Here is a 16,126-nt window from a genome sequence, read left to right on the forward strand (position 1 = left end):
TCAAGCTTCAGTTGAAGGCACATTAGTTCCAATTGTAGTTTTCTGAGTTGTAATACATTTGACAATTATCAATAAAAGTTCGAATTCTATTTTTTTATTGTCAAAATTACATAAGAGTACTATATTTGGTATCAGAGCATCTCCCGGCCCCACAATTATGACTATTACAGAAACCCGATCGAAACCTATGTCTCAAGAAGTTAGAGACAGAGCTACAAAATCACATCACAGAAGAAAGTAAGAAATATGAGACTACATGTGCCAAAATCGATGAACTGGCGAGAAGGTTTGATGTGTTGATGGAAAAATTATTGCCCAATCGCACAAGTATACTGGGTAGTGCACTAATGGAGATACATCAAGAAGAGGAATAGGGAAGTGGCCTTAGAAGAGAAGAGGTCCATGTTGCTTTGGTCAATGATCGAAGTCACCATAGCAATCATGGCAGTTACAACTCCAGGGTAGAGTTTCCTTATTTTGATGGTGTTGTGAGAGCTGATCCTTGTTCTTGGCTGAGAAAGTGTGAGAGGTATTTTCATTATAACTATGTTTCCAATCCATAGCAAAAATTTGAAGAGGCAGTACTGCATCTCAATGGAAGAGAAGATGCCTGGTACTTCTCCTATCAGTTAAGCAAAGGGAATGTTAGATGGCCAGAGTTTTGTGAAAAAATTTGTAAGAGGTTCCAAGATGCAGACAACAGTAGATTCAATCTCATTGGTGAGTTTAAGAAGATAGAGCAGAAGGGAACAATCAATGAATACTTGGAGAAGTTTAAGGATCTAAAGGCTTGGGTTCTGATCATGAGTCCTACAATACCAGAGGAATTCTTTCTAGAATTATTTGTAGAAGGCCTTAAAGAGTATATAAGACATACAGTGAAGATGTTGAATCCCTATAACCTAAGCCAAGTTGTGGAAAAAGCTAGACATCAAGAAAGGATAATTGAAACTTGGAATAGGAAAAGGGAAGGATACTTGGGGTAAAGGAGTAACCTATGGCAGTTACCAACAGACAAACACTCACAAACCAACTATAGGTACCAAGGGAGCAGGGGCATCAAACTATACAACACAAGGGAACAAGGGTTTTGATAACAGGAGGAATAATGGGTTGTGCTGGAAATGTGGGGACAAGTATTTCTTTGGGCATGTGTGCAAGCAGAAACCGATTAATGATATGGCTGCTTCTGAACACCAAGCTATGATGAAGCCAATTGAAGAAGGAGACCTTGTAGAAGAAGGAAGCCCAGTAGATCAAGTAGAGGAGGAAGTAATAGATGAGGTCATCAGCCTCAATGCTCTCTCTGGGACTGAGGTCCAAACATAATTAAACTGAGAGGTAAGTCCAAGAGGAATTCAATAACTATCTTATTGGATTCAGGAAGCACCCACAGCTTCCTAGACATAGAGACTGCTAAGAAAATAGGGTGCAAGATTACAGAGTCTGCTCCTATGAGGATCACTGTAGCAAATGGTAATTACCTCATGAATAGGCATACGTGCCACAGGTTCAAATGGGTGATTCAAGGAGTGGAGTTTGAGGATTCTGTTAGACTAGTAAGCCGAGTAGGAAATGATATGATACTATTAGGGGATTGGATGAAAGGCCATAATCCAGTATTGCTAGTTTTGTTGGAGTACAAGGTTCAGGTCACCCACAAGGGAAAGAGAGTGGAGCTCAAGGGTATCTACAGCCAAGGGGAACTTAGGAGTATGTCAATCACTGGAGTCAAACACCTATTGAAGAAAGGACAAGCTATCTGGGCTTACCTATTTACTGTAACTGCAGTAGAAGTGGAAGAACATGAGTAGGTACTTGCAGTGATACAGCAGGTTCTGAAGTAGTTCCCTGATGTGTTTGAAGAGCCAACAAGCCTTCCTCCCAGGAGGAACCATGATCATTAAATTCCCATTAAACCCAACACCACACCAGTCAGCATAAGGCCTTACAGCTTTTTCAAAAAAATGATGGTTGAGAAATAAGTCAATGAGATGTTAGCAAAAGGAATAATACAGCCTAGTCATTCCCCCTTTTCTTCACCAGTACTACTAGTTAAGAAGAAAGATGGAAGTTGGAGGTTCTGTATTGACTATAGAGCCCTCAATAACATAACTTTTAAGGATAAATTTTTCATCCCACTGGTTGATGACTTAATGGATGAATTACATGGTTCTTGTATCTACTCTAAAATTGACTTATGGACGGGTTACCACCAAATTAGAATGGGGGAAGAGGATGTGTACAAAACAGCCTTTAGAACACATCTGGGGCACTATGAGTTCAAGGTTATGCCATTTTGCCTAACCAATGCCCCTACTACATTCCAGTCACTCATGAATAATGTGTTTAGAGATTATTTGAGAAAGTTTGTTCTGATTTTCTTTGACGATATATTATTCTACAGTGCCTCATTAAATGAACACAAACAACACCTTGAAAGAGTACTGGAAATACCGAGGGAGGAGCAGCTCTTTGCCAGACTATCTAAGTGCTCTTTTGGACAATCAAAGGTGGAATATTTGGGGCATATTATCACTTGGGAAGGTGTAGCTAAAGATCCCTCTAAAATAGAAGCAATGATTAATTGGCCTATTTCTAAATCCATCAAGGCTCTAAGGGAATTTTTGGGCCTAACAGGATATTACATAAGGTTTATACAATCTTATGGCATCATCAACAGATCCCTAACCAGTCTACTGAAAAAGAATGCCTTCCAATGGTCTGCAGAAACCAATACTGCCTTCCTGGCATTGAAACAGGCCATGTCTACTGCACCTATACTAGCCCTGTCAGACTTCACAAAGACTTTCATTGTGGAAACTGATGCTTGCTCTACAAGGATTGGGGGGTGTGCTAACGCAAGAAGGCAAACCCCTTGCATTCTTCATCAAGGCTTTGGGACCTTGACACATGGGCTTATCTACTTATGAAAAGGAGTACATGGTTGTTCTGTCAGCTGAAGATAAGTGGATACACTACCTACAAGGAGGACATTTTATTATTAGAACAGACCATCAAAGCTTAAAGTACCTACTAGAGTAAATGGTGACCACTACTTTCTAACGAAGAGGTCTAGCCAAGCTACTTGGTTTAGATTATGAAGTGCAGTACAAAAAAAAGGAACATAGAATAGGGGTGCAGATGCACTATCTAGAAGAAAGGAAGAAGAACCTTCTTTATGTGCCATTACTACTACTAATCCAACTTGGATGAAGGAGATTGCACATAGTTATGAACATGACCCTATGGCTCTACAAATGATAACTGAGTTGATCACCAGCCCTATTAACAAGCCAAATTTTCCCTACAGCAGGGCATCATCAGGTGTAAACAGAAAATTTGGGTGGGAAGAAAGGTTGATCTTAGAACAAAGATCTTTAAGGTATTCCATCAATCACCCTTGGGTGGTCACTCTAGTCAATAAGGGACTTACAGAAGATTTCAGGTGGTTTTTTATTGGCTAAAGATGAAGGAGGACATACATAAATGGGTAGCTGAATGTGATGTGTGTCAAAGGGTGAAGACTGAACATGTGCATTACCTAGGCCTATTACAACCCCTGCCCATCCCTGAAGGACCATGGGAAAATATAGCTATGGATTTCATTGAAGGCCTACTTCATTCTGGACACAAGAACTCTATTTTGGTGGTAGTAGACAAACTTACCAAATATGGGCATTTTATTCCTCTTAAGTACCCCTACACAGCTAAGAAAGTTGCAGATGTGTTCTTGAAGGAGATATATAAACTATTTGGGCTACCCAAGTCCATAGTAACAGACAGAGATTCCTTGTTCACTAGCAAATTCTAGCAACAGATGTGTAAGTCCACGGGAACTAAGCTCAACATGTCTACTTCTTATCACCCTCAGTCAGATAGTAAGACTGAGAGGCTTAACATGTGCCTAGAGTCATACCTCAAAGCCATGATTTTCTATTCCTAGACACTCGCTTAAGTGGCTTCCTTTTGAGTGGTGGTACAACACAAACTACCACACAACCCTAAAGACCACCCCATTTGAGGCTGTTTATGGATACATGTCCCCTCAGATTCTCATAAGATCCCTACCCCATTCACTCACACTACTTATTGTCACGACCCCAAATCCCTTCTGTAGGATGTCATGACGGCACCTAGTCTCTAAGACTAGGTAAGCCTAACAATATGCGAAAACATCAAATAAAAACTTAAAATTTCAAAACTACAACAATTTCACCAATAGACTATAAGCTCAATACGTACTGTCACGCCCCAAACTAGGGGAGGCACGACTGGCACTCGATACTGTATTCGATCGAGTTAGCCACTAAACATACTAGCTAACTAGACTGGGGCCGACGAGGCCGCGACTAAAGACATACATGCCTACACACCTATATATACATGCCGAGCCTATGGGCTGGAGACTGAAAGCAACAAAAAAAAGAAACCCAGAATATTGTGTCCACAATAGCCTCTAAGAGTGTCATAAGCATTGTCGGGATAAGGCCCCAACTATACCCAAACTGTACAACAAAAGTAACCATGCTATGAAAGCTGCAGGAAGAGGTGGAGCTTACCAACTCACAGCTGAACCCCGAAATCCTAGCGGAGGGGTCGATCAGAGTTTCTACCTGGACCTGCACGCACGAAACAAAAATGCAGTGTCCCTAGGCAACGGGACATCAATACGAATAAAAATGTACTGGTATGTAAGGCAGAAAGTAGAATCATACATAGCTGATGTAAAAAGGTAATAAAGATACCACCTGACACTGAAACTCTGATAGCCTCCATGGCCGACATCCGACCTCATAGTAATAAAATATGCATGGTATGCTCGTGTAATCGTATGTCATGAATATACATATATATTGATGTAAATGTATGACATACCCAACCAAATGCTAGCAATGGCGGTCTCTCCCGGTAGCTAACCGGTATCATATTGCCAACCTGTGGCCATCTGTACAATATATATAGTCTTTCGGGCAAATAGGCCCCTTACCTCCGATTATAGCTCGAAGTCCATGCATAATATGTCATGTATGATATGAACTTTGAATGCACATAATAGGCCATAACAAGAACTTAGCCAACCTTGGCTCATTGGTACTCTTATTCTCATAATCTCATAATCACCTTCGTATCGCATACAAATATCTCGTGGAACCAAATATCTTTTTTTAATAAGTTTGAAAACTTAACTCGACTTTTAGAAAAGATAACTTAACTCTGAATATGTTCATAAAAAACTTAAGGTGCTTCACTTAGTCCTTATACCTGATTTCTTGATAATTAGTAAAAGAAAGTATTTCAAAAAAAAAAATCAAATGTTTTCGTAGTTTAAACATAAAAATTATATTTGAAAATTTTGAAATCGACGTGTCACTTTAGAGATTTTAAAAATACACTTTAACAAGGAAGAAGGACTGATCGCAAATACTAAATGCCTTTATTTTTAAGTCACACAACCCAAAGACGAATAAGAATTCATATATATAGACATATATTTAAGAAAGCCGACAAAATGACATATATAGATGTCGAATACCCTTTTTAACCGAACGAGTGGAATATCAACCTAATAACATCATGAAAATACTTCAGCTACGATACCAATGCCTTTCACATAAGGTCTTTCTAGCAACAGAATAGTAAAATATCACATTTAGCGTCTTAGGAATTTCCCAAAATTCGTGTTAAAAGGAAGGACGAAGCTTAGCCTTAACATACCTCTCCAACGAACGTTCGAATGCCTGTAGTTCCTTCACGAAAGTTGTTCCTTACGTCCTAAGCTTCGAAACTACTATATATATGCAGCTTATACGCACCTATAAACAGTTCATAAATGAGTTTAAATCGGCAGATTTGCCATATGACCCTAACTTGACGAAACGCCCGTAGAACTTTATAAAAACGATCATAAAAGAGTCCCAAGATGATTACCTTGGCAAACCAAGTATAAATCCTGAAGAACCAGCAAGAACAACAATTTCCTATCTTCCAAAAATAGCTCCAAACACAGCTAATAGAAGGGGAAAACGATTGCAAAGCGTAGAGATTAAGCTTCTAGGCACGGGGGCAAACTTTAACGATAGAAATAGTTACAAATGCACCTTAATCACTCAAGAACACCATGAAACCCTCTCTTAAGCTTTCTCACTGTTTTGGGACGAAGATGAAATGTTTTGGGTCTTAAAATTCGGATTTTCCGACTTATACCACTTGTTTGACCCGACCCGGTTTGCGACCCGATTTTAGCCCGGACAGTCCGCGGTAAAACAGTCATAACGTTTTACTCCAATGTCGGTTTGATATGAGATTTCTTTGGTTGAAAACTAGACTCATAGACCTTCGATTTGGTAGGTTGTGGGTCCCATAAATCTTTATATATTTTGAGAAATGATCTGATACATTTGACCCAAAGTTTAGAAAATTTATTAGAGAAATTTACGATAACTTTTGCCGACCTTTATTTCGCAACTTGCTTGACTCCAAAACTTAACATGTGACCAGCGTGATATTATAATACCTCATAACACATTATTCTTAGCATATTATACACTCTTAGTCTTATCCCACAGGTGCAAGTTAATTTAAACCTTCCGAACGCGCGGGGTGCTACCCGAGCCATTTCTTTAACCATGAACCTTTGTTTAAGGGATTCCTTTGACTTAAAGCTTTAGTTTAGTTCCTTGATATTACCACACATTTTCAGTCTTATTCTCCCAATGTGCTATACCCAATCATATATACCTAATATAACCATGCCACGTTACGTATATTACGTAAGAGAAGAGAGAAACACCTGGGGTCTCACAGTCTCCCCCCCTTAAGAACATTCGTCCGCGAATGGGTCAAGTCAATTCCTTGGTTTCATTTCTTGTCCGCTAATACGTTATTTGCGAGGCTATATTTGTTACATTTGCAAAGCATAAATCAAATTCTGAAGATTCCAACTACTAGGCTTCGTATAGCTATCTCGCAATAAAAAAAATTTAAATTGCACTTTCAAGTCATTTAAAATCCAATTAAGTTGCTGTAAAGAAATAATTGGCAATTATTTAAATGCGACTCACCTTAAGTCGTAAATAGGTGGGGGTACTTCTTCCTCATTTCCTCCTCAGCTTCCCAGGTCATTTCCTCGATGTTGTTATTTCACCATAACACTTTCACGGAAGCCACTTCTTTAGTTCGAAGCTTCCTTACCTGCCGATCTAAAATAACTGCTGGTACCTCTGCATAAGATAAGTCTTCAACAATGTGAATATCCTCAATGGGCGTAATACGTGAAGGATCTCCAATGCACTTCCGCAACATAGATACATGAAACACAGGATGGACTGTTTCCAATTCTAAAGGCAAATCAAGCTCGTACGCCACCCTACCAATCCTCCGAATAATCTTATACGGTCCAACATACATAGGGCTGAGCTTCCCCTTCTTTCCAAATTGCATGACGCCCTTCATAGGCGATACTTTCAAGAAAACCCAATCTTCTACATTAAACTCTAAGTCTCGTCGTCGAACATCTACATAAGACTTTGCCGACTTTGTGCTGTACGCAGCTGGTCTCTAATAAGTTTTACCTTTTCCATTGCTTATTGGACTAAGTTAGGACCTAGCAACTCTGCTTCCCCGACCTCGAACCAACCGATCGGCGACCTACACTTCCGCCCGTATAGGGCTTCGTAAGGAGCCATATGAATACTAGCTTGGAAGCTGTTATTATAAGCGAACTCAATAAGAGGTAGATGATCATCCCAACTTCCTTTAAAATCTAGCACGCAGGCACGTAACATATCCTCAACTGTCTGAATAGTACGCTCTGCATGTCCATCAGTTTGCGGATGAAAAACAGTGCTAAGATTTACCTGTGTGCCTAGACCCTTCTGAAAAGATTTCCAAAAATATGCTGTAAATTGAGCCCCTCGATCAGAGATAATAGATAATGGCACTCCGTGAAGGCGAACAATCTCTCGAATGTAAAGCTTGGCATAATCCTCGGCTGAATATGTCGTCCTGACTGGCAGGAAATGAGCAGATTTTGTAAGCCTATCAATAATTACCCAAATAGAATCATACCTCCGTGGAGTGCGAGGCAAACCAGTGATGAAGTCCATATTTATTATGTCCCATTTCCATAATGGAAGCTCAATACACTAAGTTAGGCCTCCAGGCCTCTGATGTTCGGCTTTAAATTGCTGGCAGTTGGGACATTGGGCTACCATCTCCGCGATATCTTTTTTCATTCCATTCCACCAATAGATCTGTCGAAGGTCCCGATACATCTTTGTCGCTCCGGGATGAACTGCATATCTAGAATAATGGGCCTCCGAAAGAATCTTGGCACGGAGCTCTCCTACTGACGGTACACATAAGCGGCCCTAGTATCTAAGGACTCCATCTCCAGTGAGCTCAAATAAAGGTTGTCGCTGCTGTGGAATACTTTCCCTCAGTTTTATAAGCTCAGGATCCTCGTGTTGTCGCTCTTCACTTCAGTAACAAAAGAAGATTTTGCCGTATTCTGAACGAGAATGCGTCCACCCTCTGCATCTACCAAACGCACCTGCAAACTAGCTAGCTGGCATAGATATTTGGTCATCTTGACCTTATCAGCTTCAACATGGCTTAGACTGCCCATGGACTTCCGGCTAAGGGCATCAGCAACAATATTAGCTTTGCCGGGATGATATAAAATATCAACATCATAGTCCTTTAGTAATTCTAGCCATCTTCTTTGTCGTAGGTTCAGCTCCCTCTGTTTAAATAAATACTGAAGGCTCTGGTGGTCGGTGAAAACATCAATATGAACCCCATATAGATAATGCCGCCAAATCTTTAGGGCAAATACAACTGCGGCTAACTCAAGATCGTGCGTAGGATAGTTCTGTTCATGTTTTTGCAACTGTCTGGAGGCGTACGCGATAACCTTACCATGCTGCATAAGAACACAACCTAGGCCAATTCTCGAGGCATCACAATATACAACATAACCCTCGGTGCCATCCGGAAGAGTCAAGACAGGTGCCGTAGTAAGCCTTTTCTTTAGTTCCTGAAAACTTTGATCACATGCCTCAGTCCACTGAAACTTAGCTCTCTTATGTGTCAGTTTTGTCAATGGTGCAGAGATAGAGGAAAATCCCTCCACAAACCTTCGGTAATACCCTGCCAAGCCTAAAAAGCTACGAACCTCTTTCGGATTCAAGGGCCTCGGCCAAGTCATCACAGCTTCAATCTTTTGGCCATCAACCTTGATACCATCGCCGGTAATAACATGACCAAGAAAAGCTACAGAAGTTAGCCAAAATTTACGTTTAGAGAATTTAGCATATAACATGTAGTCCTGGAGAGTCTGCAATACAACTCGCAAGTGGTCCGCATGCTCGGCTTCCGATCGCGAATATATCAGGATGTCATCAATAAACACAATCACAAATTCATCCAAGAATGTTTTGAATACCCGGTTCATAAGATCCATAAAGGCTGCTGGGGCATTTGTAAGCCCGAAAACATGACAAGGAATTCAAAATGGCCATACCTCGTCCTAAATGCTATTTTTGGGATATCAATATCCCTGACTCGTAGCTGATGATAACTGGATCGAAGTCGATCTTCGAAAAGCATTTGGAACCTTGTAACTGGTCGAACAAGTTATCAATCCGTGGAAGAGGATACTTATTCTTGATAGTGACTTTATTTAGTTGCCTGTAGTCAATGCACATCCGCAAGGACCCATCTTTCTTTCGAACAAAGAGCACCGGAGCACCCCATGGGGATGTACTTGGCCTAATAAAGCCTTTATCGAGCAAGTCCTTCAGTTGTTCCTTCAATTCCTTTAGCTCTGCAGGAACCATTCTGTAGGGAGGAATGGATATAGGTTGCGCATCAGGAAGCAAATCTATAGCGAAATCGATTTCCCTTTCGGGGGAATTCCTAGAAGCTCGTCAGGGAATACCGTCGGGAATTCATTCACAATAGGAACCGACTGAAGAGTCGCTGGCTCCTTATCTATATCCCTAACATGAACCAGATGGTATATACAACCTTTAGCAATAAACTTCCGAGCCCTAAGGTATGAAATAAACTTACCCTTGGGCATGGCTGCATTACCTTTCCATTCAAGGACAGGCTCACCAGGAAAATGAAATCGGACCAACTTTGCACGACAATCAATATTAGCATAACAAGCTGCCAACCAATCCATACCCATAATGACATCGAAGTCTAGCATAACCAATTCAACTAAATCAACAGAGGTTGAACGGTCATTAATTAACACTGTACATCTCGATAGACATGAGTAGCTACAATAGAGTCGCCAACTGGCGTAGACACCTCAACTGGTTGTGGCAACAACTCAGATCTCATGTCAAGCTTACCAGCAATAAATGGAGTAATATATGAAAGTGTAGAGCCGGGATCCATCAATGGATAAATGGCATGAGAATGTATTGTCAATATACCTGTGACAACATCTGGGGATGCCTCTGAATCCTGTCGGCCTGTGAGTGCATAAAAGCGGTTCTGGCCACCACTAGAACCTGAGGTGTCTCCTCCAACTCTCTCCCTACCACGACCCTGAGTAGACTGTGGACCTGGTCGGGGAGCACGGACTGAGGGCGAAGAGGCTGCTGTGAATCCTGAAGGCTGAGCTGGTGTACCTCTGCCTAACCCCGGGCACCGGCTAATATAATGTCATGTCTGCCCATAATGAAAACATGCACTCGAACCCTGTCTACATTTCCCGGTGTGCAGCTTACCGCACTGAGTACATGGAGGAGTAAGTTGTCTTATCTGTGCAGAACGCTCCTGTCGACGGCCCTCAGGCTGGCCTGAGCTCTGCCTCGGTCCTGACTGAATATAACGATCAAACCGCTGGCCCTGCATCTGTGGTGGGAAACTACCTGCTGACCGAGGTGGATATCGATGGAGTGGGGGCCTAAAATCAACTCGTGGCTCCCTATAAGACCCCATAGTACGAGCCCTCTTACTCTGCTCCATATCCCTGCGAGTATCACGAATCCGACGGGAAAGGTCCTCTATAGTCTGAGCGAAAGCCTGTATGCGGGAAATATCTACATCATCCGATAGGGATGCAACCCTACAGTCTCTAATCAGATGATCCCCCAAACCATTCACATAATACATACTGGTGCATTATGTATATCTGGTGCATACCTTGCCAAAGAATTAAACTTATGGCTATAATCCCTCACACTCATATCCCCCTACTTTAGGCTAAGAAACTGGTCAAGACGGCCTCCCGAACCTCCCGTGGCAAATAATGGGCTAAAAAGCCTCAGAGAAGTCCTCCCACTCTGCTGGCGGAGCATCAGGTCCTCTAGATCTCTCCCATGCCTCATACCATAGGACGGCTACATCACGTAGTCGAAAAGAAGCCAACTCCACAGCCTCGGTGACGGAGGCATGCATCACCCTCAATACTCTATACATATGGTCTATAAAGTCCTGGGGATCCTCAGTGGAACTGGATCCTGTAAATAATGAAGGGGCCAAGTGAAGAAACTCTCGTACTGTCGAGCTTCCTATCCAATCTCTTCGGGCATCTGCTCCTGACTCTAGTTGTCGCTCATGAATAGAAACCATCCTAGTCAGCAACTGAACAGCCTCCCTCATCCCCTGCTCCCCAGTCTCTGATGGGGGAACAATAGGTGCTGGAGGTCCTGTGTCTCTAGCTGCCTCAGGTACCAATGGAACTGGTGAGGCTGGGGGTACTGCATCTCCCTGGGCTCCAACAAGTGCTGGGGAAGCTGAAACTAGGGGTACTGGAGACTCACTGTGAGCCTCTAAGGGAAATCTATCCCTCTGACCCGGTGGGGAACGACTGGTACCTTCTCCCGGATCCATACCTATCTCTCGCTGTGCCATCTCCTGAGCGTAGGTAGCCTGTTAGATAGGAAACACAAAGCACGATTTAGATTTCATATGTTCTTATAACTTCGCTCTATAGCACGATCTATTAATTGAAAGAAATGTAACCATTCCTAAATGCCTCATAGCCTCCTGATTATAAGTGTGGTGCACAACACACCCATAAGCAAGACTCTACTAGACACGGCTTGTGGACTCCCTGGGATACGACCTGCTCTGATACCAAGTTTGTCATGCCCCAAACTAGGGGAGGCACGACTGGCACTCGATACTGTATTCGATCGAGTTAGCCACTAAACATACTAGCTAACTAGACTGGGGGCCCAACAGAGGCCACGACTGAAGACATACATGCCTACACACCTATATATACATGCCAAGCCTATGGGCTGGAGACTGAAAGCAGCAAAAAAAAGAAACCCAGAATATTGTGTCCACAATAGCCTCTAAGAGTGTCATAAGCACTGTCGGGATAAGGCCCCAACTATACCCAAACTGTACAACAAAAGTAACCATCCTATGAAAGCTCCAGGAAGAGGTGGAGCTTACCAACTCACAGCTGAACCCCGAAATCCTAGCGGAGGGGTCGATCAGAGTCCCTACCTGGACCTGCACGCACGAAACAAAAATGCAGTGTCCCCAGGCAACGGGACATCAATACGAATAAAAATGTACTGGTATGTAAGGCAGAAAGTAGAATCATACATAGCTGATGTAAAAAGGTAATAAAGATACCACCTGACACTGAAACTCTGATAGCCTCCATGGCCGACATCCGACCTCATAGTAATAAAATATGCATGGTATGCTCGTGTAATCGTATGTCGTGAATACATATATATTGATGTGAATGCATGACATACCCAACCAAATGCTAGCAATGGCGGTCTCTCCCGGTAGCTAACCGGTATCATATTGCCAACCTGTGGCCATCTGTACAATATATATAGTCTTTCGAGCAAATAGGCCCCTTACCTCCGATTATAGCTCGAAGTCCATGCATAATATGTCATGTATGGTATGAACTTTGAATGCAAATAATAGGCCATAACAAGAACTTAGCCAACCTTGGCTCATTGGTACTCTTATTCTCATAATCTCATAATCACCTTCGTATCGCATACAAATGTCTCGTGGAACCAAATATCTTTTTTTAATAAGTTTGAAAACTTAACTCGACTTTTAGAAAGATAACTTAACTCTGAATATGTTCATAAAAATCTTAAGGTGCTTCACTTAGTCCTTATACCTGATTTCTTGATAATTAGTAAAAGAAAGTATTTCAAAAAAAAATCAAATGTTTTAGTAGTTTAAACATAAAAATTATATTTGAAAATTTTGAAATCGACGTGTCACTTTAAAGATTTTAAAAATACACTTTTACAAGGAAGAATGACTGATCACAAATACTAAATGCCTTTATTTTTAAGTCACACAACCCAAAGACGAATAAGAATTCATATATATGGACATATATTTAAGAAAGCCGACAAAATGACATATATAAATGTCGAATACCCTTTTTAACCGAACGAGTGGAATATCAACCTAACAGCATCATGAAAATACTTCAGCTACGATACCAATGCCTTTCACAGAAGGTCTTTCTAGCAACAGAATAGTAAAATATCACATTTGGCGTCTTAGGAATTTCCCAAAATTCGTGCTAAAAGGAAGGACGAAGCTTAGCCTTAACATACCTCTCAAACGAACGTCCGAATGCCTGTAGTTCCTTCACGAACGTTGTTCCTTACGTCCTAAGCTTCGAAACCACTATATATATGCAGCTTATATGCACCTATAAATAGTTCATAAATGAGTTTAAATCGGCAGATTTGCCATATGAACCTAACTTGATGAAACGCCCGTAGAACTTTGTAAAAACGATCATAAAAGAGTCCCAAGATGATTACCTTGGCAAACCAACTATAAATCCTGAAGAACCAGCAAGAACAACAATTTCCTATCTTCCAAAAATAGCTCCAAACACAGCTAATAGAAGAGGAAAACGATTACAAAGCGTCGAGATTGCGCTTCTAGGCACGGGGGCAAACTTTAACGATAGAAATCATTAAAAACGCACCTTAATCACTCAAGAACACCATGAAACCCCCTCTTAAGCTTTATCACTGTTTTGGGATGAAGATGAAATGTTTTGGGTCTTAAAAGTCGGATTTTCCGACTTATACCACTTGTTTGACCCGACCCGGTTTGCGACCCGATTTCAGCCCGGACAGTCCGCGGTAAAACAGTCTTAACCTTTTACTCCAATGTCGGTTTGATGTGAGATTTCTTCGGTTGCAAACTAGACTCGTAAACCTTCGATTTGGTAGGTTGTGGGTCCCATAAACCTTTATATATTTTGAGAAATGATCTGATACATTTGATCCAAAGTTTAGAAAATTTATTAGAGAAATTTACGATAACTTTTTCCGACCTTTATTTCGTAACTTGCTTGACTCCAAAACTTAACATGTGACCAGTGTGATATTATAATACCTCATAACACATTATTCTTAGCATATTATACATTCTTAGTCTTATCCCACAGGTGCAAGTTAACTTAAACCTTCCGAACGTGCGGGGTGCTACCCGAGCCATTTCTTTAACCATGAACCTTTGTTTAAGGGATTCCTTTGACTTAAAGCTTTAGTTTAGTTCCTTGATATTACCACACATTTTCAGTCTTATTCTTCCAATGTGCTATACCCAATCCTATATACCTAATATAACCATGCCACGTTACGTATATTACGTAAGAGAAGAGAAAAACACCTGAGGTCTCACACGTACAATATTCCCAAAAACTGGTGAGATATAAGTCACAAGCTCTAGATACAATGATGAACAATCCTATACATCATTGACTATCAGAAACATAAAGAAATAAGGAAAAATATGATAGAAAGGGACTCCGAGCCCTACGCACATGGGTAGGTGTACCTTGAAGTCTTCAAGCAACAACATAGCGCACTAATACCGAGGCTGATAGGATGTACCTGGATCTGCACAAAATATGTACAGAAGCGTAGTATGAGTACACCACAACGATACCCAGTAAGTGCCAAGCCTAACCTTGATAGAATAGTGACGAGGTCGGGTCAAGGCCCTACTGGAGATAATAAGAAACAAAATAGAGATAATATGATATAATGAAAATGACAAGGAAGTGAACAATAAAGAATTTATGGGAAATAACAACACAAAATCAAGGAAAGGTAATACAACACGAAAGGAAAACATGAATTTTACATGTTAAGGAAAACAAGAACCAAACAATCCAGCAAAATAAAGAATATTAACAGGGGCACTCTGAGGTACCGCCTCGTAGTCTCAAATCGTAAAAACAAATCACAGTCTTTCCTTATATCACCGCGGGAGCCTTTATATTTGGTTTTTAAATATCATTTTCCCGAAATAGCATCCCGCATTTAGCCTACCTTATCACGCTGCATGGCTTCTAGTAGTTCCCTTACTAGCCACGCATTAAGCCCACCTTATCTCACCGTATGTGTTTCAACACCCAGACCTTATACCACCGCATGCATATCAATAATCACAACAACACGGTAGAAACCTCGTGCAATAATAACAACCGCATGACAAAAACCTTGTGCAAACAATAACAACTGCACGACAGAAATCTCGTGCAAACAATAATGACCAAACAATCACATCAACAATAACACGAAAGCCAAAACGCAACAACTGAATAAATGATATTCCAAGGATAGCAATTTAAAGTAAAGAATTTTCATAGTTAAGATACGGAAATCAGGAAAAGCAAGTAATTCAACTAAACATATGATAGAAGTTGCAAATAGGAGATAAGACAAGTAGACATGTGAAATTAGGCTAAACACAATGACTATAACGTGCTAAAGTAACTCAATTAAGGTATGAAAAGGAAACTACGTAGCAAAAAAATAGAATTTCAATATTTAGCTTGTGTACGCACTCATCACCTTGCGTACACGGCCTTCACATATCATAAATTATCACCAAAATACCAAATCCTAAGGAGAATTTCTCCCCACAAGGTTAGACAAGCCACTTACCTCAAACCATGCTAAATCAATCAATTAGAAGGTTTTTCCCTCGATTTTTCAACTTCGAACGGCTCGAATCTATCCAAAACAATTTCATAATATAAATATAACTATACAAAAATAATTTAAATAATGAAATAATGATCTTAGCTAAGAATTGAAAAATTGCTCCAAAAAGTCGACCTGAGCCCACTTCT

This window comes from Nicotiana tabacum, chromosome 19 (genome assembly GCF_000715075.1).
Source record: "Nicotiana tabacum cultivar K326 chromosome 19, ASM71507v2, whole genome shotgun sequence".
Lineage (NCBI taxonomy): Eukaryota > Viridiplantae > Streptophyta > Magnoliopsida > Solanales > Solanaceae > Nicotiana > Nicotiana tabacum.